General features: G+C 50.5%; 6 pseudogenes across 6 annotated transcripts; 3 read left to right on the top strand and 3 right to left on the bottom strand.

Annotated features, from left to right (window-relative positions):
* Positions 1-1,412: 1,412 nt before the first annotated feature.
* LOC149986417 (naringenin-chalcone synthase pseudogene) lies at positions 1,413-4,259 on the bottom strand (annotated as a pseudogene). Its single transcript, XR_016500772.1, has 2 exons — positions 4,119-4,259; positions 1,413-3,903 (listed from the first exon to the last, which is right to left on the bottom strand). The product of XR_016500772.1 is annotated as a naringenin-chalcone synthase pseudogene (transcript).
* Positions 4,260-4,473: 214 nt separating this feature from the next.
* LOC149986416 (phenylalanine ammonia-lyase pseudogene) lies at positions 4,474-7,037 on the top strand (annotated as a pseudogene). The gene has a single exon (XR_016500759.1). The product of XR_016500759.1 is annotated as a phenylalanine ammonia-lyase pseudogene (transcript).
* An 806-nt stretch (positions 7,038-7,843) lies between these two features.
* Positions 7,844-10,685, bottom strand: LOC149986415 (naringenin-chalcone synthase pseudogene; annotated as a pseudogene). The gene is made up of 2 exons (XR_016500777.1): positions 10,545-10,685; positions 7,844-10,329 (listed from the first exon to the last, which is right to left on the bottom strand). The product of XR_016500777.1 is annotated as a naringenin-chalcone synthase pseudogene (transcript).
* A 214-nt stretch (positions 10,686-10,899) lies between these two features.
* On the top strand, positions 10,900-13,463 carry LOC149986414 (phenylalanine ammonia-lyase pseudogene; annotated as a pseudogene). Its single transcript, XR_016500758.1, has one exon. The product of XR_016500758.1 is annotated as a phenylalanine ammonia-lyase pseudogene (transcript).
* An 806-nt stretch (positions 13,464-14,269) lies between these two features.
* On the bottom strand, positions 14,270-17,110 carry LOC149986413 (naringenin-chalcone synthase pseudogene; annotated as a pseudogene). The gene is made up of 2 exons (XR_016500778.1): positions 16,970-17,110; positions 14,270-16,754 (listed from the first exon to the last, which is right to left on the bottom strand). The product of XR_016500778.1 is annotated as a naringenin-chalcone synthase pseudogene (transcript).
* Positions 17,111-17,324: 214 nt separating this feature from the next.
* On the top strand, positions 17,325-19,887 carry LOC149986412 (phenylalanine ammonia-lyase pseudogene; annotated as a pseudogene). The gene has a single exon (XR_016500765.1). The product of XR_016500765.1 is annotated as a phenylalanine ammonia-lyase pseudogene (transcript).
* Positions 19,888-20,578: the final 691 nt, after the last annotated feature.

Below are 20,578 nucleotides of genomic sequence, written 5' to 3'. Positions count from 1 at the left end.
CCAAAACACTTTCATTGCAAAAAAAACACAAAGCTATGAGCTCAGTTCGCATTACATCATACACAAGATACACAAATACCAAAAATTAGTAATATTATAAGTGATAAAGTCAACTAACCATAGGAAATGTTGTTTTCACACCAACTTCCTATAACAACATTCCAATTAATAAAGTTTTAATGCACCACTCAGTTAAAAGAAATGAAAACAAAACTAAAGTGACTTAAAAAACCACTTATCAATAAAAATGACTACGTCTTCATGCTAAATAAGAAGTTACATCCGAACAATCTAACTACCTGATACAAGAAATTAAAGCAAATCTAAATATTAGAAAAACAACATAAAAAGGAAATAAAATCAAAAGGAGTATATAAAGAAAAAGCTTATAATCGAAGTTGTGTGGTACATTCACCCAAAACCTCTGTTATTGCAAAGAGCATAAGCCTAAAGCACTAGAATCCATTCAGGGCTTTTAAATTGCAATTGCAATGCGTAGTTGTGTATATATTTCCTAACTTTAGAAGTAGAAGAGGAAGAAAGGTTCTATTATGGTGAGTCTCTTGTTTGCAAGCAAAAATGAATAAGAGTTCACTTTCAGCAACAGCCAAGACATCTACTTGAGTGGTCATGGATTGTTCAAATTTGTTTAGCTGTCTTTGTACGTTTAGTGGAGTTTCAGGAGGATGGATGTTCAGCGATTGATGTGATGATCTTCCCTTTATTTTATTTTGTGACTTTGCTTCCGTTGTGTCCAAGCTTCCCTATTGGTGTGCCAAACTTTCATGAATTTGTTCAAGCATTGGTTAATTTGAATGTTATCATTAGCACAAGATACAGCTGTTTTCAAAATTTTCTGATCAGATGATTTTAACCTTATTTATTAACCCTATGCATGTTACACCAGGCCCAAAATTTTGGATATTATATTACACCATGCCCAAAATTTTGGATGTTTTATTCCACCATGCCCAAACTTTGGATGTTATATTACACCATGCCCAAAATTTGGATATTATATTCCACCATGCCCAAAATTTGGATTTTATATTCCACCATGCCCAAAATTTGGATATTACATCACACCATGCCTAATATTTGAATTTTATGTTACACCAAGCCCAAAATGTCTTGAATACCACACCATTTAACACATTCCAACTGCATTTGAATTTTGAGAATTTAGTGAAACACCCACTGTTTGTGTCCAGATATCACTGAAACTGGTGGAGGATTAACTTTCTCAATGACCGACAGACAACAAATCACAGTTTTCATTAATTGTTGGCTGGGCCATGCTACCATGAGTTCAATGCAACCAACCAATTCCTTGCAGACCCTTCTCTTCTCAGTTTCCAATGCTACAGCAACAGATTCAAAAGTGACGAGAAACAGCTCAAAGAAACAGTGGGTAGTGTCGAACAATCGCAGCTGACTTAGAGGCTGCAATTATAAAAGCTCAAACGAACACATGGTCCGGAGATTCACCGATGAATTACATTCCTGATGAATTTCAGATCCATCGGCACAATGCGCACTACACACTCCCACTTCATCTTCTTCCAGCCCTAATTTTCTAAATAAGACTGTACTTCGCACCTCTGATTGCATTGTGACTATACATTGCCAAACTCCTGTCTTCCAGAAATAAATTGAGTGAACAATAAGAACGCTAGAGTAGATGCACTGCCAATTTAGCACAGCGAGAGAAATATACCCACAGGCGCCAGATCGTTCAGGTTCCGGATACGAAACAGTGGAACCCTAGATTTCAGAGTGTGTAAAGAGCTCGCTGAAGCAAGAACGTAGGTTGATTCGATAACCTGATTTCTCTTTTAAAATTAAGCGCGAACTCTAGCTCAGGAAGCAATACCATTGAAATTGAATTGCACACTTCTATGCTATGCTATGCTATGCTATGCTATGCAATGCTATGCAATAATATGATATGATACAAATTGGTGAGAATGGGGAGTAAAAAGGAGAGGTGGGGTGGAATCTAAGCGGAGTTGGGAGCGGCGCGGAGCACAAGCACTTCCAGTGTCAGTCCTGGTCCGAAGCCAATGAAGAATCCGAACTCGCTGCCCTCGCCCAAAGTGGACGCACCCATCTTCACAGACCTGTGCCGAATCTGATCCAACACAAACAGCACAGAGGCGCTAGACATGTTGCCAAACTCGGACAATATGTCCCTGCTCCCTTGCATCTTGTCCTTCGTCAGCTTCAGCTTCGCCTCCACCTGATCGAGAATGGCTGGACCTCCGGGATGCACCGCCCAGAACATCTCGTTCCATGCCGGTGATCCCACTGGCTTCCTGGCCTCGTTCAAAAACTTCTCGATGTTCTTGGAGATGAGCCCGGGTACATCCTTCATGAGGTGGAAGATGAGCCCCGCTTCGGTGAGATGTCCATCGATGGCTCCGTCGCTCTCTGGCAAGATGGTCTCTCCAGCCCAGTGCACTTCGAACAATGGCTTCTCTACCTCAGGCTTGGGGTCGGATCCAACCACGTACACGCCGGCGCCATCGCCGAACAGAGCTGAGCCCACAAGCCCGTCCAAGTGGTTCTCGCTCGGGGCTCGGTATGTGACTGCGGTCACCTCGCTCGCTACTGCCAGCACTCTGGCGCCCTTGTTGTTTTCGGCTAGATCCTTGGCCACTCTGAGCACGGATGCACCGCCGAAACACCCGGTTTGGTACATCATGACACGCTTCACAGTGGGCTTCAGGCCGAGCAGCTTGGCCAGGGCGTGGTCGGCTCCGGGCATGTTGACGCCCGAGGTGGTGGCGAAGACGATGTGGGTAATGTCGGACTTGCGGCCGCCCCATTCCTTGATGGCCTTCTGGGCGGCCTCGGCGGCGAGCTTGGGGACCTGGACGACCACGATGTCGTGGCGGACGTTCAGGGAGGGCTCCATGTACGTGCAGATGCCTGGGTTGGCCTTGAGCACCTCCTCCGTGAGGAACATGTGGCGCTTCCTGATGCCCGACTTGTCACAGATGCGCTTGAATTTGGCCTTCAGGGCTTCCTTCTCGCCGCAATTGGTGATGTTGAAGAAGAAGTCGGGGTACTCACTCTGCAGAAACTCCGCGGGAGGCACCGCAGTGCCGATGCCTAGCACGCAGGCTGGCCCTTCAGCGCGGGGCTGGGCCCTGGGAAGCGCGGCCCTCGTAACATCCCCAGCAGAAGCCATTGGACAACCCCGGTCGATCTCCTCACTCTAGTTCTCAATCTGTGCTGCCAAACGTATTCCGACTTTGTCTGTCTGCTAATCCTGCAACAAGAGAGGTTGTTCTACGCACCGATTCAGTTATGCTACCAGTCGGGATCTGCGGAGACACCCCCACTCTCTTAGTTCGCCACGAGCTAGTTTATTTTCGTAAGTAACTTGAGTACAACGATCGGAGAGATTGCCAGAGAAATGATAGACGGTGTAGTTGGGTGGCGACTTCCGTTTTCAAGCTCGTATCGACCCTGCTATTTTCATGCACAGCGTGTGCCCTTTAAGAGCATCGCGATGTTGGCACTTTCATCAGGAACTTTCTGCGGAGTCATCGCTGTTGAAAGCGGTTGACCTTTTTTCTGCTTTCACCCCACCACTCTGCTACTCCATGTGTACACATCCCGTCTGGAGGCGAATTTTGAATTTCACAATTGCACGACAATTTTTGAATTTCGCAATCGAGTTTTGCACAGAACTCCTGGTCTTGACTTGGCCCTTTGAAATCTTATATTTTGGTCAGTTTCGACATCAGCGGAACGATCCATTCCAGCACACCAGCGTGACTGGGAGACTCTGAGAGTCAGGCTGAAGACCACGAAGAATCGCAGCGCCTTCGTCATTCCAAACAAGAACACGCGTCCGACTTTCCTCCAATAGAAACTGGGTCCACCCCAGAGAACCTGCGAATCACCGACAAGAACATGAGGGGAATTGTAGTTTGACCTAGTGTTGAAGTAAACGACAGGCGAACTAAATTTCAAACAACCGTGTATCATGAACCAATCTGGAGGACTCTCATCCTTCATGTGGCAGCAGGAGGCTCATAGGTCCAGGAAGGGCACCACTTTCAACATTTCAACGCCACCTCGGACTGCTTTCACCGCAATACACCCACCTTTATGGACTAGGGCCAGCCGCTAGGATACCTCTCGACGGCGAACACCGCGCTCTAGCCAGAGGCATTAGTTGCATAAAGAGCATTCCCCGAATCTCATTAATCTTCACTTCGCCCTGAGGCCCATTCAAGCAGCGAATGCCGGACAGGGCCTGCATCCCACCCTTCAGCAATTGATTCACCTCCCATCTCTTGAAAGATCAGCAAAGTTTGCTACTGCTGCTTGGTTGAGATTGTTTCCTGAAGTAGGCGTTCAGGCACGACTTCGAACTCTCAGTACATCACAGTCTTGCGTAGCTCCGCGCACCCAGTAGATCTCGACAGATAGTGTAATTGCAGGTCTTCAATACCAACAATGGCACCACGAGCTGGGGAGCTTAATGTCGTCGGATCAGGTGAGCAAATTGATGCGGCATCTTCAGACATGATGATGCTCGATGATAACACATCTCCGTACTGCATTGGCCTACTCGGTAATGGAGCAGTTCATGGTGCGGATCCTCTCAACTGGGCCAAGACCGCCAAGGCCATGGAATGCAGCCACCTCGAAGAAATCAAGCGGATGGTCGACACTTACCAAAATGCCACCCAGGTCATGATCGAGGGAGCCACCCTCACCGTACCTCAGGTAGCAGCCGTTGCTCGCAGACCCGACGTGCATGTCGTGCTCGATGCTGCCAATGCCAAGAGTAGAGTGGACGAGAGCTCCAACTGGGTGCTCGACAGGATCATGGGCGGAGGTGACATCTACGGCGTTACCACCGGGTTCGGAGCGACCTCTCATCGTCGCACGCAGCAAGGAGTGGAGCTCCAGCGCGAACTCATCCGCTTCCTGAATGCGGGAGTCCTCAGCAAGGGTAACTCCCTGCCATCCGAGACTGCCCGAGCGGCGATGCTAGTGCGTACCAACACGCTGATGCAGGGCTATTCTGGCATCCGCTGGGAGATCCTCCAAGCTATGGAGAAGCTACTCAACGCGCACGTCACCCCCAAGTTGCCCTTGCGGGGTACCATCACGGCATCCGGCGACCTCGTCCCCTTGTCGTATATCGCCGGCCTGCTTACCGGTCGCCCCAATTCCAAAGCCGTCACCGAGGACGGACGAGAGGTTTCCGCGCTGGAGGCCTTGCGCATCGCAGGCGTGGAGAAGCCCTTCGAGCTGGCGCCCAAGGAAGGGCTCGCCCTTGTCAACGGCACCGCAGTCGGTTCCGCCCTCGCTTCCACCGTGTGCTACGATGCCAACATCATGGTGTTGCTCGCCGAGGTTCTGTCCGCGCTCTTTTGCGAGGTAATGCAGGGCAAGCCCGAATTTGCCGACCCCCTGACTCACAAGCTGAAGCACCACCCCGGACAGATGGAAGCTGCGGCTGTCATGGAGTGGGTGCTGGACGGGAGTTCCTTCATGAAGGCTGCCGCCAAGTTCAATGAGACCGACCCCCTGCGCAAGCCCAAGCAGGACAGATACGCGCTGCGAACTTCCCCGCAGTGGCTGGGCCCTCAGGTGGAGGTCATCCGCAACGCCACCCACGCCATCGAGCGGGAGATCAACTCTGTGAACGACAATCCCATCATCGACGCTGCCAGGGGCATCGCCCTGCACGGCGGCAACTTCCAGGGCACGCCCATCGGCGTGTCTATGGACAACACGCGCCTGGCGCTGGCCGCCATCGCTAAGCTCATGTTCGCACAATTCTCCGAACTTGTGAACGACTACTACAACAACGGATTACCGTCCAATTTGAGCGGGGGACCCAACCCCAGCCTGGATTACGGCATGAAAGGGGCAGAGATCGCCATGGCCTCGTACTTATCTGAGATTAACTACCTAGCCAACCCGGTCACCACCCATGTCCAAAGCGCGGAGCAACACAACCAAGATGTGAACTCACTGGGATTGGTGTCAGCCCGCAAAACGGAGGAAGCCATGGAGATTCTCAAGCTCATGAGCGCCACCTTCTTGGTAGGCTTGTGCCAGGCTGTCGACCTGCGTCATGTCGAAGAGACCATGCAGTCGGCCGTGAAGCAAGTAGTGACACAGGTGGCCAAGAAGACGCTCTTCATGGGCAGCGACGGATCACTGCTGCCATCACGCTTCTGCGAAAAGGAACTACTGATGGTAGTGGATCGTCAGCCGGTGTTCAGCTACATCGACGATTCCACCAGTGATTCATACCCTCTAATGGAGAAACTGCGAGGGGTGCTGGTGAGCCGTGCCTTGAAGAGTGCCGACAAGGAGACCTCCAACGCAGTGTTTAGGCAGATTCCAGTGTTTGAGGCAGAGCTGAAGCTGCAGCTGAGCCGTGTGGTGCCCGCGGTGCGAGAAGCATATGACACAAAGGGACTATCCTCGGTTCCCAACAGGATTCAAGACTGTAGGACGTATCCATTATACAAGCTAGTGCGCGGAGACTTGAAGACGCAGCTCCTGTCCGGGCAGAGGACGGTGTCTCCTGGGCAAGAGATTGAGAAGGTGTTCAATGCCATTTCTGCAGGCCAATTGGTGGCTCCTTTGTTGGAATGCGTTCAAGGCTGGACCGGCACACCAGGGCCCTTCCCCGCTCGCGCCTCTTGCTAGTTGACACTGCTTCACCTCCCAATTTTGTTCCGTTCATCTTCGTGTGGGTCACATTGACGTTACAATTAACTAATATTGTACATTAGTAGGAAGTGCGTCACATTGACGTTACAATTAACATTGTACATTAGTAGGAGATTCTTGTGTAAATGCTTGGAGTTGAGGTTGTGTGGTGCCTTCACCCTTGACCACCTCTGTTAACTCACACAGCTTTTAAATTGCAATTGCAATGCGTAGTTGTGTATATATTTCCTAACTTTAGAAGTAGAAGAGGAAGAAAGGTTCTATTATGGTGAGTCTCTTGTTTGCAAGCAAAAATGAATAAGAGTTCACTTTCAGCAACAGCCAAGACATCTACTTGAGTGGTCATGGATTGTTCAAATTTGTTTAGCTGTCTTTGTACGTTTAGTGGAGTTTCAGGAGGATGGATGTTCAGCGATTGATGTGATGATCTTCCCTTTATTTTATTTTGTGACTTTGCTTCCGTTGTGTCCAAGCTTCCCTATTGGTGTGCCAAACTTTCATGAATTTGTTCAAGCATTGGTTAATTTGAATGTTATCATTAGCACAAGATACAGCTGTTTTCAAAATTTTCTGATCAGATGATTTTAACCTTATTTATTAACCCTATGCATGTTACACCAGGCCCAAAATTTTGGATATTATATTACACCATGCCCAAAATTTTGGATGTTTTATTCCACCATGCCCAAACTTTGGATGTTATATTACACCATGCCCAAAATTTGGATATTATATTCCACCATGCCCAAAATTTGGATTTTATATTCCACCATGCCCAAAATTTGGATATTACATCACACCATGCCTAATATTTGAATTTTATGTTACACCAAGCCCAAAATGTCTTGAATACCACACCATTTAACACATTCCAACTGCATTTGAATTTTGAGAATTTAGTGAAACACCCACTGTTTGTGTCCAGATATCACTGAAACTGGTGGAGGATTAACTTTCTCAATGACCGACAGACAACAAATCACAGTTTTCATTAATTGTTGGCTGGGCCATGCTACCATGAGTTCAATGCAACCAACCAATTCCTTGCAGACCCTTCTCTTCTCAGTTTCCAATGCTACAGCAACAGATTCAAAAGTGACGAGAAACAGCTCAAAGAAACAGTGGGTAGTGTCGAACAATCGCAGCTGACTTAGAGGCTGCAATTATAAAAGCTCAAACGAACACATGGTCCGGAGATTCACCGATGAATTACATTCCTGATGAATTTCAGATCCATCGGCACAATGCGCACTACACACTCCCACTTCATCTTCTTCCAGCCCTAATTTTCTAAATAAGACTGTACTTCGCACCTCTGATTGCATTGTGACTATACATTGCCAAACTCCTGTCTTCCAGAAATAAATTGAGTGAACAATAAGAACGCTAGAGTAGATGCACTGCCAATTTAGCACAGCGAGAGAAATATACCCACAGGCGCCAGATCGTTCAGGTTCCGGATACGAAACAGTGGAACCCTAGATTTCAGAGTGTGTAAAGAGCTCGCTGAAGCAAGAACGTAGGTTGATTCGATAACCTGATTTCTCTTTTAAAATTAAGCGCGAACTCTAGCTCAGGAAGCAATACCATTGAAATTGAATTGCACACTTCTATGCTATGCTATGCTATGCTATGCAATGCTATGCAATAATATGATATGATACAAATTGGTGAGAATGGGGAGTAAAAAGGAGAGGTGGGGTGGAATCTAAGCGGAGTTGGGAGCGGCGCGGAGCACAAGCACTTCCAGTGTCAGTCCTGGTCCGAAGCCAATGAAGAATCCGAACTCGCTGCCCTCGCCCAAAGTGGACGCACCCATCTTCACAGACCTGTGCCGAATCTGATCCAACACAAACAGCACAGAGGCGCTAGACATGTTGCCAAACTCGGACAATATGTCCCTGCTCCCTTGCATCTTGTCCTTCGTCAGCTTCAGCTTCGCCTCCACCTGATCGAGAATGGCTGGACCTCCGGGATGCACCGCCCAGAACATCTCGTTCCATGCCGGTGATCCCACTGGCTTCCTGGCCTCGTTCAAAAACTTCTCGATGTTCTTGGAGATGAGCCCGGGTACATCCTTCATGAGGTGGAAGATGAGCCCCGCTTCGGTGAGATGTCCATCGATGGCTCCGTCGCTCTCTGGCAAGATGGTCTCTCCAGCCCAGTGCACTTCGAACAATGGCTTCTCTACCTCAGGCTTGGGGTCGGATCCAACCACGTACACGCCGGCGCCATCGCCGAACAGAGCTGAGCCCACAAGCCCGTCCAAGTGGTTCTCGCTCGGGGCTCGGTATGTGACTGCGGTCACCTCGCTCGCTACTGCCAGCACTCTGGCGCCCTTGTTGTTTTCGGCTAGATCCTTGGCCACTCTGAGCACGGATGCACCGCCGAAACACCCGGTTTGGTACATCATGACACGCTTCACAGTGGGCTTCAGGCCGAGCAGCTTGGCCAGGGCGTGGTCGGCTCCGGGCATGTTGACGCCCGAGGTGGTGGCGAAGACGATGTGGGTAATGTCGGACTTGCGGCCGCCCCATTCCTTGATGGCCTTCTGGGCGGCCTCGGCGGCGAGCTTGGGGACCTGGACGACCACGATGTCGTGGCGGACGTTCAGGGAGGGCTCCATGTACGTGCAGATGCCTGGGTTGGCCTTGAGCACCTCCTCCGTGAGGAACATGTGGCGCTTCCTGATGCCCGACTTGTCACAGATGCGCTTGAATTTGGCCTTCAGGGCTTCCTTCTCGCCGCAATTGGTGATGTTGAAGAAGAAGTCGGGGTACTCACTCTGCAGAAACTCCGCGGGAGGCACCGCAGTGCCGATGCCTAGCACGCAGGCTGGCCCTTCAGCGCGGGGCTGGGCCCTGGGAAGCGCGGCCCTCGTAACATCCCCAGCAGAAGCCATTGGACAACCCCGGTCGATCTCCTCACTCTAGTTCTCAATCTGTGCTGCCAAACGTATTCCGACTTTGTCTGTCTGCTAATCCTGCAACAAGAGAGGTTGTTCTACGCACCGATTCAGTTATGCTACCAGTCGGGATCTGCGGAGACACCCCCACTCTCTTAGTTCGCCACGAGCTAGTTTATTTTCGTAAGTAACTTGAGTACAACGATCGGAGAGATTGCCAGAGAAATGATAGACGGTGTAGTTGGGTGGCGACTTCCGTTTTCAAGCTCGTATCGACCCTGCTATTTTCATGCACAGCGTGTGCCCTTTAAGAGCATCGCGATGTTGGCACTTTCATCAGGAACTTTCTGCGGAGTCATCGCTGTTGAAAGCGGTTGACCTTTTTTCTGCTTTCACCCCACCACTCTGCTACTCCATGTGTACACATCCCGTCTGGAGGCGAATTTTGAATTTCACAATTGCACGACAATTTTTGAATTTCGCAATCGAGTTTTGCACAGAACTCCTGGTCTTGACTTGGCCCTTTGAAATCTTATATTTTGGTCAGTTTCGACATCAGCGGAACGATCCATTCCAGCACACCAGCGTGACTGGGAGACTCTGAGAGTCAGGCTGAAGACCACGAAGAATCGCAGCGCCTTCGTCATTCCAAACAAGAACACGCGTCCGACTTTCCTCCAATAGAAACTGGGTCCACCCCAGAGAACCTGCGAATCACCGACAAGAACATGAGGGGAATTGTAGTTTGACCTAGTGTTGAAGTAAACGACAGGCGAACTAAATTTCAAACAACCGTGTATCATGAACCAATCTGGAGGACTCTCATCCTTCATGTGGCAGCAGGAGGCTCATAGGTCCAGGAAGGGCACCACTTTCAACATTTCAACGCCACCTCGGACTGCTTTCACCGCAATACACCCACCTTTATGGACTAGGGCCAGCCGCTAGGATACCTCTCGACGGCGAACACCGCGCTCTAGCCAGAGGCATTAGTTGCATAAAGAGCATTCCCCGAATCTCATTAATCTTCACTTCGCCCTGAGGCCCATTCAAGCAGCGAATGCCGGACAGGGCCTGCATCCCACCCTTCAGCAATTGATTCACCTCCCATCTCTTGAAAGATCAGCAAAGTTTGCTACTGCTGCTTGGTTGAGATTGTTTCCTGAAGTAGGCGTTCAGGCACGACTTCGAACTCTCAGTACATCACAGTCTTGCGTAGCTCCGCGCACCCAGTAGATCTCGACAGATAGTGTAATTGCAGGTCTTCAATACCAACAATGGCACCACGAGCTGGGGAGCTTAATGTCGTCGGATCAGGTGAGCAAATTGATGCGGCATCTTCAGACATGATGATGCTCGATGATAACACATCTCCGTACTGCATTGGCCTACTCGGTAATGGAGCAGTTCATGGTGCGGATCCTCTCAACTGGGCCAAGACCGCCAAGGCCATGGAATGCAGCCACCTCGAAGAAATCAAGCGGATGGTCGACACTTACCAAAATGCCACCCAGGTCATGATCGAGGGAGCCACCCTCACCGTACCTCAGGTAGCAGCCGTTGCTCGCAGACCCGACGTGCATGTCGTGCTCGATGCTGCCAATGCCAAGAGTAGAGTGGACGAGAGCTCCAACTGGGTGCTCGACAGGATCATGGGCGGAGGTGACATCTACGGCGTTACCACCGGGTTCGGAGCGACCTCTCATCGTCGCACGCAGCAAGGAGTGGAGCTCCAGCGCGAACTCATCCGCTTCCTGAATGCGGGAGTCCTCAGCAAGGGTAACTCCCTGCCATCCGAGACTGCCCGAGCGGCGATGCTAGTGCGTACCAACACGCTGATGCAGGGCTATTCTGGCATCCGCTGGGAGATCCTCCAAGCTATGGAGAAGCTACTCAACGCGCACGTCACCCCCAAGTTGCCCTTGCGGGGTACCATCACGGCATCCGGCGACCTCGTCCCCTTGTCGTATATCGCCGGCCTGCTTACCGGTCGCCCCAATTCCAAAGCCGTCACCGAGGACGGACGAGAGGTTTCCGCGCTGGAGGCCTTGCGCATCGCAGGCGTGGAGAAGCCCTTCGAGCTGGCGCCCAAGGAAGGGCTCGCCCTTGTCAACGGCACCGCAGTCGGTTCCGCCCTCGCTTCCACCGTGTGCTACGATGCCAACATCATGGTGTTGCTCGCCGAGGTTCTGTCCGCGCTCTTTTGCGAGGTAATGCAGGGCAAGCCCGAATTTGCCGACCCCCTGACTCACAAGCTGAAGCACCACCCCGGACAGATGGAAGCTGCGGCTGTCATGGAGTGGGTGCTGGACGGGAGTTCCTTCATGAAGGCTGCCGCCAAGTTCAATGAGACCGACCCCCTGCGCAAGCCCAAGCAGGACAGATACGCGCTGCGAACTTCCCCGCAGTGGCTGGGCCCTCAGGTGGAGGTCATCCGCAACGCCACCCACGCCATCGAGCGGGAGATCAACTCTGTGAACGACAATCCCATCATCGACGCTGCCAGGGGCATCGCCCTGCACGGCGGCAACTTCCAGGGCACGCCCATCGGCGTGTCTATGGACAACACGCGCCTGGCGCTGGCCGCCATCGCTAAGCTCATGTTCGCACAATTCTCCGAACTTGTGAACGACTACTACAACAACGGATTACCGTCCAATTTGAGCGGGGGACCCAACCCCAGCCTGGATTACGGCATGAAAGGGGCAGAGATCGCCATGGCCTCGTACTTATCTGAGATTAACTACCTAGCCAACCCGGTCACCACCCATGTCCAAAGCGCGGAGCAACACAACCAAGATGTGAACTCACTGGGATTGGTGTCAGCCCGCAAAACGGAGGAAGCCATGGAGATTCTCAAGCTCATGAGCGCCACCTTCTTGGTAGGCTTGTGCCAGGCTGTCGACCTGCGTCATGTCGAAGAGACCATGCAGTCGGCCGTGAAGCAAGTAGTGACACAGGTGGCCAAGAAGACGCTCTTCATGGGCAGCGACGGATCACTGCTGCCATCACGCTTCTGCGAAAAGGAACTACTGATGGTAGTGGATCGTCAGCCGGTGTTCAGCTACATCGACGATTCCACCAGTGATTCATACCCTCTAATGGAGAAACTGCGAGGGGTGCTGGTGAGCCGTGCCTTGAAGAGTGCCGACAAGGAGACCTCCAACGCAGTGTTTAGGCAGATTCCAGTGTTTGAGGCAGAGCTGAAGCTGCAGCTGAGCCGTGTGGTGCCCGCGGTGCGAGAAGCATATGACACAAAGGGACTATCCTCGGTTCCCAACAGGATTCAAGACTGTAGGACGTATCCATTATACAAGCTAGTGCGCGGAGACTTGAAGACGCAGCTCCTGTCCGGGCAGAGGACGGTGTCTCCTGGGCAAGAGATTGAGAAGGTGTTCAATGCCATTTCTGCAGGCCAATTGGTGGCTCCTTTGTTGGAATGCGTTCAAGGCTGGACCGGCACACCAGGGCCCTTCCCCGCTCGCGCCTCTTGCTAGTTGACACTGCTTCACCTCCCAATTTTGTTCCGTTCATCTTCGTGTGGGTCACATTGACGTTACAATTAACTAATATTGTACATTAGTAGGAAGTGCGTCACATTGACGTTACAATTAACATTGTACATTAGTAGGAGATTCTTGTGTAAATGCTTGGAGTTGAGGTTGTGTGGTGCCTTCACCCTTGACCACCTCTGTTAACTCACACAGCTTTTAAATTGCAATTGCAATGCGTAGTTGTGTATATATTTCCTAACTTTAGAAGTAGAAGAGGAAGAAAGGTTCTATTATGGTGAGTCTCTTGTTTGCAAGCAAAAATGAATAAGAGTTCACTTTCAGCAACAGCCAAGACATCTACTTGAGTGGTCATGGATTGTTCAAATTTGTTTAGCTGTCTTTGTACGTTTAGTGGAGTTTCAGGAGGATGGATGTTCAGCGATTGATGTGATGATCTTCCCTTTATTTTATTTTGTGACTTTGCTTCCGTTGTGTCCAAGCTTCCCTATTGGTGTGCCAAACTTTCATGAATTTGTTCAAGCATTGGTTAATTTGAATGTTATCATTAGCACAAGATACAGCTGTTTTCAAAATTTTCTGATCAGATGATTTTAACCTTATTTATTAACCCTATGCATGTTACACCAGGCCCAAAATTTTGGATATTATATTACACCATGCCCAAAATTTTGGATGTTTTATTCCACCATGCCCAAACTTTGGATGTTATATTACACCATGCCCAAAATTTGGATATTATATTCCACCATGCCCAAAATTTGGATTTTATATTCCACCATGCCCAAAATTTGGATATTACATCACACCATGCCTAATATTTGAATTTTATGTTACACCAAGCCCAAAATGTCTTGAATACCACACCATTTAACACATTCCAACTGCATTTGAATTTTGAGAATTTAGTGAAACACCCACTGTTTGTGTCCAGATATCACTGAAACTGGTGGAGGATTAACTTTCTCAATGACCGACAGACAACAAATCACAGTTTTCATTAATTGTTGGCTGGGCCATGCTACCATGAGTTCAATGCAACCAACCAATTCCTTGCAGACCCTTCTCTTCTCAGTTTCCAATGCTACAGCAACAGATTCAAAAGTGACGAGAAACAGCTCAAAGAAACAGTGGGTAGTGTCGAACAATCGCAGCTGACTTAGAGGCTGCAATTATAAAAGCTCAAACGAACACATGGTCCGGAGATTCACCGATGAATTACATTCCTGATGAATTTCAGATCCATCGGCACAATGCGCACTACACACTCCCACTTCATCTTCTTCCAGCCCTAATTTTCTAAATAAGACTGTACTTCGCACCTCTGATTGCATTGTGACTATACATTGCCAAACTCCTGTCTTCCAGAAATAAATTGAGTGAACAATAAGAACGCTAGAGTAGATGCACTGCCAATTTAGCACAGCGAGAGAAATATACCCACAGGCGCCAGATCGTTCAGGTTCCGGATACGAAACAGTGGAACCTAGATTTCAGAGTGTGTAAAGAGCTCGCTGAAGCAAGAACGTAGGTTGATTCGATAACCTGATTTCTCTTTTAAAATTAAGCGCGAACTCTAGCTCAGGAAGCAATACCATTGAAATTGAATTGCACACTTCTATGCTATGCTATGCTATGCTATGCAATGCTATGCAATAATATGATATGATACAAATTGGTGAGAATGGGGAGTAAAAAGGAGAGGTGGGGTGGAATCTAAGCGGAGTTGGGAGCGGCGCGGAGCACAAGCACTTCCAGTGTCAGTCCTGGTCCGAAGCCAATGAAGAATCCGAACTCGCTGCCCTCGCCCAAAGTGGACGCACCCATCTTCACAGACCTGTGCCGAATCTGATCCAACACAAACAGCACAGAGGCGCTAGACATGTTGCCAAACTCGGACAATATGTCCCTGCTCCCTTGCATCTTGTCCTTCGTCAGCTTCAGCTTCGCCTCCACCTGATCGAGAATGGCTGGACCTCCGGGATGCACCGCCCAGAACATCTCGTTCCATGCCGGTGATCCCACTGGCTTCCTGGCCTCGTTCAAAAACTTCTCGATGTTCTTGGAGATGAGCCCGGGTACATCCTTCATGAGGTGGAAGATGAGCCCCGCTTCGGTGAGATGTCCATCGATGGCTCCGTCGCTCTCTGGCAAGATGGTCTCTCCAGCCCAGTGCACTTCGAACAATGGCTTCTCTACCTCAGGCTTGGGGTCGGATCCAACCACGTACACGCCGGCGCCATCGCCGAACAGAGCTGAGCCCACAAGCCCGTCCAAGTGGTTCTCGCTCGGGGCTCGGTATGTGACTGCGGTCACCTCGCTCGCTACTGCCAGCACTCTGGCGCCCTTGTTGTTTTCGGCTAGATCCTTGGCCACTCTGAGCACGGATGCACCGCCGAAACACCCGGTTTGGTACATCATGACACGCTTCACAGTGGGCTTCAGGCCGAGCAGCTTGGCCAGGGCGTGGTCGGCTCCGGGCATGTTGACGCCCGAGGTGGTGGCGAAGACGATGTGGGTAATGTCGGACTTGCGGCCGCCCCATTCCTTGATGGCCTTCTGGGCGGCCTCGGCGGCGAGCTTGGGGACCTGGACGACCACGATGTCGTGGCGGACGTTCAGGGAGGGCTCCATGTACGTGCAGATGCCTGGGTTGGCCTTGAGCACCTCCTCCGTGAGGAACATGTGGCGCTTCCTGATGCCCGACTTGTCACAGATGCGCTTGAATTTGGCCTTCAGGGCTTCCTTCTCGCCGCAATTGGTGATGTTGAAGAAGAAGTCGGGGTACTCACTCTGCAGAAACTCCGCGGGAGGCACCGCAGTGCCGATGCCTAGCACGCAGGCTGGCCCTTCAGCGCGGGGCTGGGCCCTGGGAAGCGCGGCCCTCGTAACATCCCCAGCAGAAGCCATTGGACAACCCCGGTCGATCTCCTCACTCTAGTTCTCAATCTGTGCTGCCAAACGTATTCCGACTTTGTCTGTCTGCTAATCCTGCAACAAGAGAGGTTGTTCTACGCACCGATTCAGTTATGCTACCAGTCGGGATCTGCGGAGACACCCCCACTCTCTTAGTTCGCCACGAGCTAGTTTATTTTCGTAAGTAACTTGAGTACAACGATCGGAGAGATTGCCAGAGAAATGATAGACGGTGTAGTTGGGTGGCGACTTCCGTTTTCAAGCTCGTATCGACCCTGCTATTTTCATGCACAGCGTGTGCCCTTTAAGAGCATCGCGATGTTGGCACTTTCATCAGGAACTTTCTGCGGAGTCATCGCTGTTGAAAGCGGTTGACCTTTTTTCTGCTTTCACCCCACCACTCTGCTACTCCATGTGTACACATCCCGTCTGGAGGCGAATTTTGAATTTCACAATTGCACGACAATTTTTGAATTTCGCAATCGAGTTTTGCACAGAACTCCTGGTCTTGACTTGGCCCTTTGAAATCTTATATTTTGGTCAGTTTCGACATCAGCGGAACGATCCATTCCAGCACACCAGCGTGACTGGGAGACTCTGAGAGTCAGGCTGAAGACCACGAAGAATCGCAGCGCCTTCGTCATTCCAAACAAGAACACGCGTCCGACTTTCCTCCAATAGAAACTGGGTCCACCCCAGAGAACCTGCGAATCACCGACAAGAACATGAGGGGAATTGTAGTTTGACCTAGTGTTGAAGTAAACGACAGGCGAACTAAATTTCAAACAACCGTGTATCATGAACCAATCTGGAGGACTCTCATCCTTCATGTGGCAGCAGGAGGCTCATAGGTCCAGGAAGGGCACCACTTTCAACATTTCAACGCCACCTCGGACTGCTTTCACCGCAATACACCCACCTTTATGGACTAGGGCCAGCCGCTAGGATACCTCTCGACGGCGAACACCGCGCTCTAGCCAGAGGCATTAGTTGCATAAAGAGCATTCCCCGAATCTCATTAATCTTCACTTCGCCCTGAGGCCCATTCAAGCAGCGAATGCCGGACAGGGCCTGCATCCCACCCTTCAGCAATTGATTCACCTCCCATCTCTTGAAAGATCAGCAAAGTTTGCTACTGCTGCTTGGTTGAGATTGTTTCCTGAAGTAGGCGTTCAGGCACGACTTCGAACTCTCAGTACATCACAGTCTTGCGTAGCTCCGCGCACCCAGTAGATCTCGACAGATAGTGTAATTGCAGGTCTTCAATACCAACAATGGCACCACGAGCTGGGGAGCTTAATGTCGTCGGATCAGGTGAGCAAATTGATGCGGCATCTTCAGACATGATGATGCTCGATGATAACACATCTCCGTACTGCATTGGCCTACTCGGTAATGGAGCAGTTCATGGTGCGGATCCTCTCAACTGGGCCAAGACCGCCAAGGCCATGGAATGCAGCCACCTCGAAGAAATCAAGCGGATGGTCGACACTTACCAAAATGCCACCCAGGTCATGATCGAGGGAGCCACCCTCACCGTACCTCAGGTAGCAGCCGTTGCTCGCAGACCCGACGTGCATGTCGTGCTCGATGCTGCCAATGCCAAGAGTAGAGTGGACGAGAGCTCCAACTGGGTGCTCGACAGGATCATGGGCGGAGGTGACATCTACGGCGTTACCACCGGGTTCGGAGCGACCTCTCATCGTCGCACGCAGCAAGGAGTGGAGCTCCAGCGCGAACTCATCCGCTTCCTGAATGCGGGAGTCCTCAGCAAGGGTAACTCCCTGCCATCCGAGACTGCCCGAGCGGCGATGCTAGTGCGTACCAACACGCTGATGCAGGGCTATTCTGGCATCCGCTGGGAGATCCTCCAAGCTATGGAGAAGCTACTCAACGCGCACGTCACCCCCAAGTTGCCCTTGCGGGGTACCATCACGGCATCCGGCGACCTCGTCCCCTTGTCGTATATCGCCGGCCTGCTTACCGGTCGCCCCAATTCCAAAGCCGTCACCGAGGACGGACGAGAGGTTTCCGCGCTGGAGGCCTTGCGCATCGCAGGCGTGGAGAAGCCCTTCGAGCTGGCGCCCAAGGAAGGGCTCGCCCTTGTCAACGGCACCGCAGTCGGTTCCGCCCTCGCTTCCACCGTGTGCTACGATGCCAACATCATGGTGTTGCTCGCCGAGGTTCTGTCCGCGCTCTTTTGCGAGGTAATGCAGGGCAAGCCCGAATTTGCCGACCCCCTGACTCACAAGCTGAAGCACCACCCCGGACAGATGGAAGCTGCGGCTGTCATGGAGTGGGTGCTGGACGGGAGTTCCTTCATGAAGGCTGCCGCCAAGTTCAATGAGACCGACCCCTGCGCAAGCCCAAGCAGGACAGATACGCGCTGCGAACTTCCCCGCAGTGGCTGGGCCCTCAGGTGGAGGTCATCCGCAACGCCACCCACGCCATCGAGCGGGAGATCAACTCTGTGAACGACAATCCCATCATCGACGCTGCCAGGGGCATCGCCCTGCACGGCGGCAACTTCCAGGGCACGCCCATCGGCGTGTCTATGGACAACACGCGCCTGGCGCTGGCCGCCATCGCTAAGCTCATGTTCGCACAATTCTCCGAACTTGTGAACGACTACTACAACAACGGATTACCGTCCAATTTGAGCGGGGGACCCAACCCCAGCCTGGATTACGGCATGAAAGGGGCAGAGATCGCCATGGCCTCGTACTTATCTGAGATTAACTACCTAGCCAACCCGGTCACCACCCATGTCCAAAGCGCGGAGCAACACAACCAAGATGTGAACTCACTGGGATTGGTGTCAGCCCGCAAAACGGAGGAAGCCATGGAGATTCTCAAGCTCATGAGCGCCACCTTCTTGGTAGGCTTGTGCCAGGCTGTCGACCTGCGTCATGTCGAAGAGACCATGCAGTCGGCCGTGAAGCAAGTAGTGACACAGGTGGCCAAGAAGACGCTCTTCATGGGCAGCGACGGATCACTGCTGCCATCACGCTTCTGCGAAAAGGAACTACTGATGGTAGTGGATCGTCAGCCGGTGTTCAGCTACATCGACGATTCCACCAGTGATTCATACCCTCTAATGGAGAAACTGCGAGGGGTGCTGGTGAGCCGTGCCTTGAAGAGTGCCGACAAGGAGACCTCCAACGCAGTGTTTAGGCAGATTCCAGTGTTTGAGGCAGAGCTGAAGCTGCAGCTGAGCCGTGTGGTGCCCGCGGTGCGAGAAGCATATGACACAAAGGGACTATCCTCGGTTCCCAACAGGATTCAAGACTGTAGGACGTATCCATTATACAAGCTAGTGCGCGGAGACTTGAAGACGCAGCTCCTGTCCGGGCAGAGGACGGTGTCTCCTGGGCAAGAGATTGAGAAGGTGTTCAATGCCATTTCTGCAGGCCAATTGGTGGCTCCTTTGTTGGAATGCGTTCAAGGCTGGACCGGCACACCAGGGCCCTTCCCCGCTCGCGCCTCTTGCTAGTTGACACTGCTTCACCTCCCAATTTTGTTCCGTTCATCTTCGTGTGGGTCACATTGACGTTACAATTAACTAATATTGTACATTAGTAGGAAGTGCGTCACATTGACGTTACAATTAACATTGTACATTAGTAGGAGATTCTTGTGTAAATGCTTGGAGTTGAGGTTGTGTGGTGCCTTCACCCTTGACCACCTCTGTTAACTCACACAGCTTTTAAATTGCAATTGCAATGCGTAGTTGTGTATATATTTCCTAACTTTAGAAGTAGAAGAGGAAGAAAGGTTCTATTATGGTGAGTCTCTTGTTTGCAAGCAAAAATGAATAAGAGTTCACTTTCAGCAACAGCCAAGACATCTACTTGAGTGGTCATGGATTGTTCAAATTTGTTTAGCTGTCTTTGTACGTTTAGTGGAGTTTCAGGAGGATGGATGTTCAGCGATTGATGTGATGATCTTCCCTTTATTTTATTTTGTGACTTTGCTTCCGTTGTGTCCAAGCTTCCCTATTGGTGTGCCAAACTTTCATGAATTTGTTCAAGCATTGGTTAATTTGAATGTTATCATTAGCACAAGATACAGCTGTTTTCAAAATTTTCTGATCAGATGATTTTAACCTTATTTATTAACCCTATGCATGTTACACCAGGCCCAAAATTTTGGATATTATATTACACCATGCCCAAAATTTTGGATGTTTTATTCCACCATGCCCAAACTTTGGATGTTATATTACACCATGCCCAAAATTTGGATATTATATTCCACCATGCCCAAAATTTGGATTTTATATTCCACCATGCCCAAAATTTGGATATTACATCACACCATGCCTAATATTTGAATTTTATGTTACACCAAGCCCAAAATGTCTTGAATACCACACCATTTAACACATTCCAACTGCATTTGAATTTTGAGAATTTAGTGAAACACCCACTGTTTGTGTCCAGATATCACTGAAACTGGTGGAGGATTAACTTTCTCAATGACCGACAGACAACAAATCACAGTTTTCATTAATTGTTGGCTGGGCCAT

This window comes from Physcomitrium patens, chromosome 24 (assembly GCF_059467195.1).
Source record: "Physcomitrium patens ecotype Gransden chromosome 24, ASM5946719v1, whole genome shotgun sequence".
Lineage (NCBI taxonomy): Eukaryota > Viridiplantae > Streptophyta > Bryopsida > Funariales > Funariaceae > Physcomitrium > Physcomitrium patens.
Note: the sequence above shows the minus strand (reverse complement) of the source record. Positions and strands in the feature narration are given on the sequence as shown.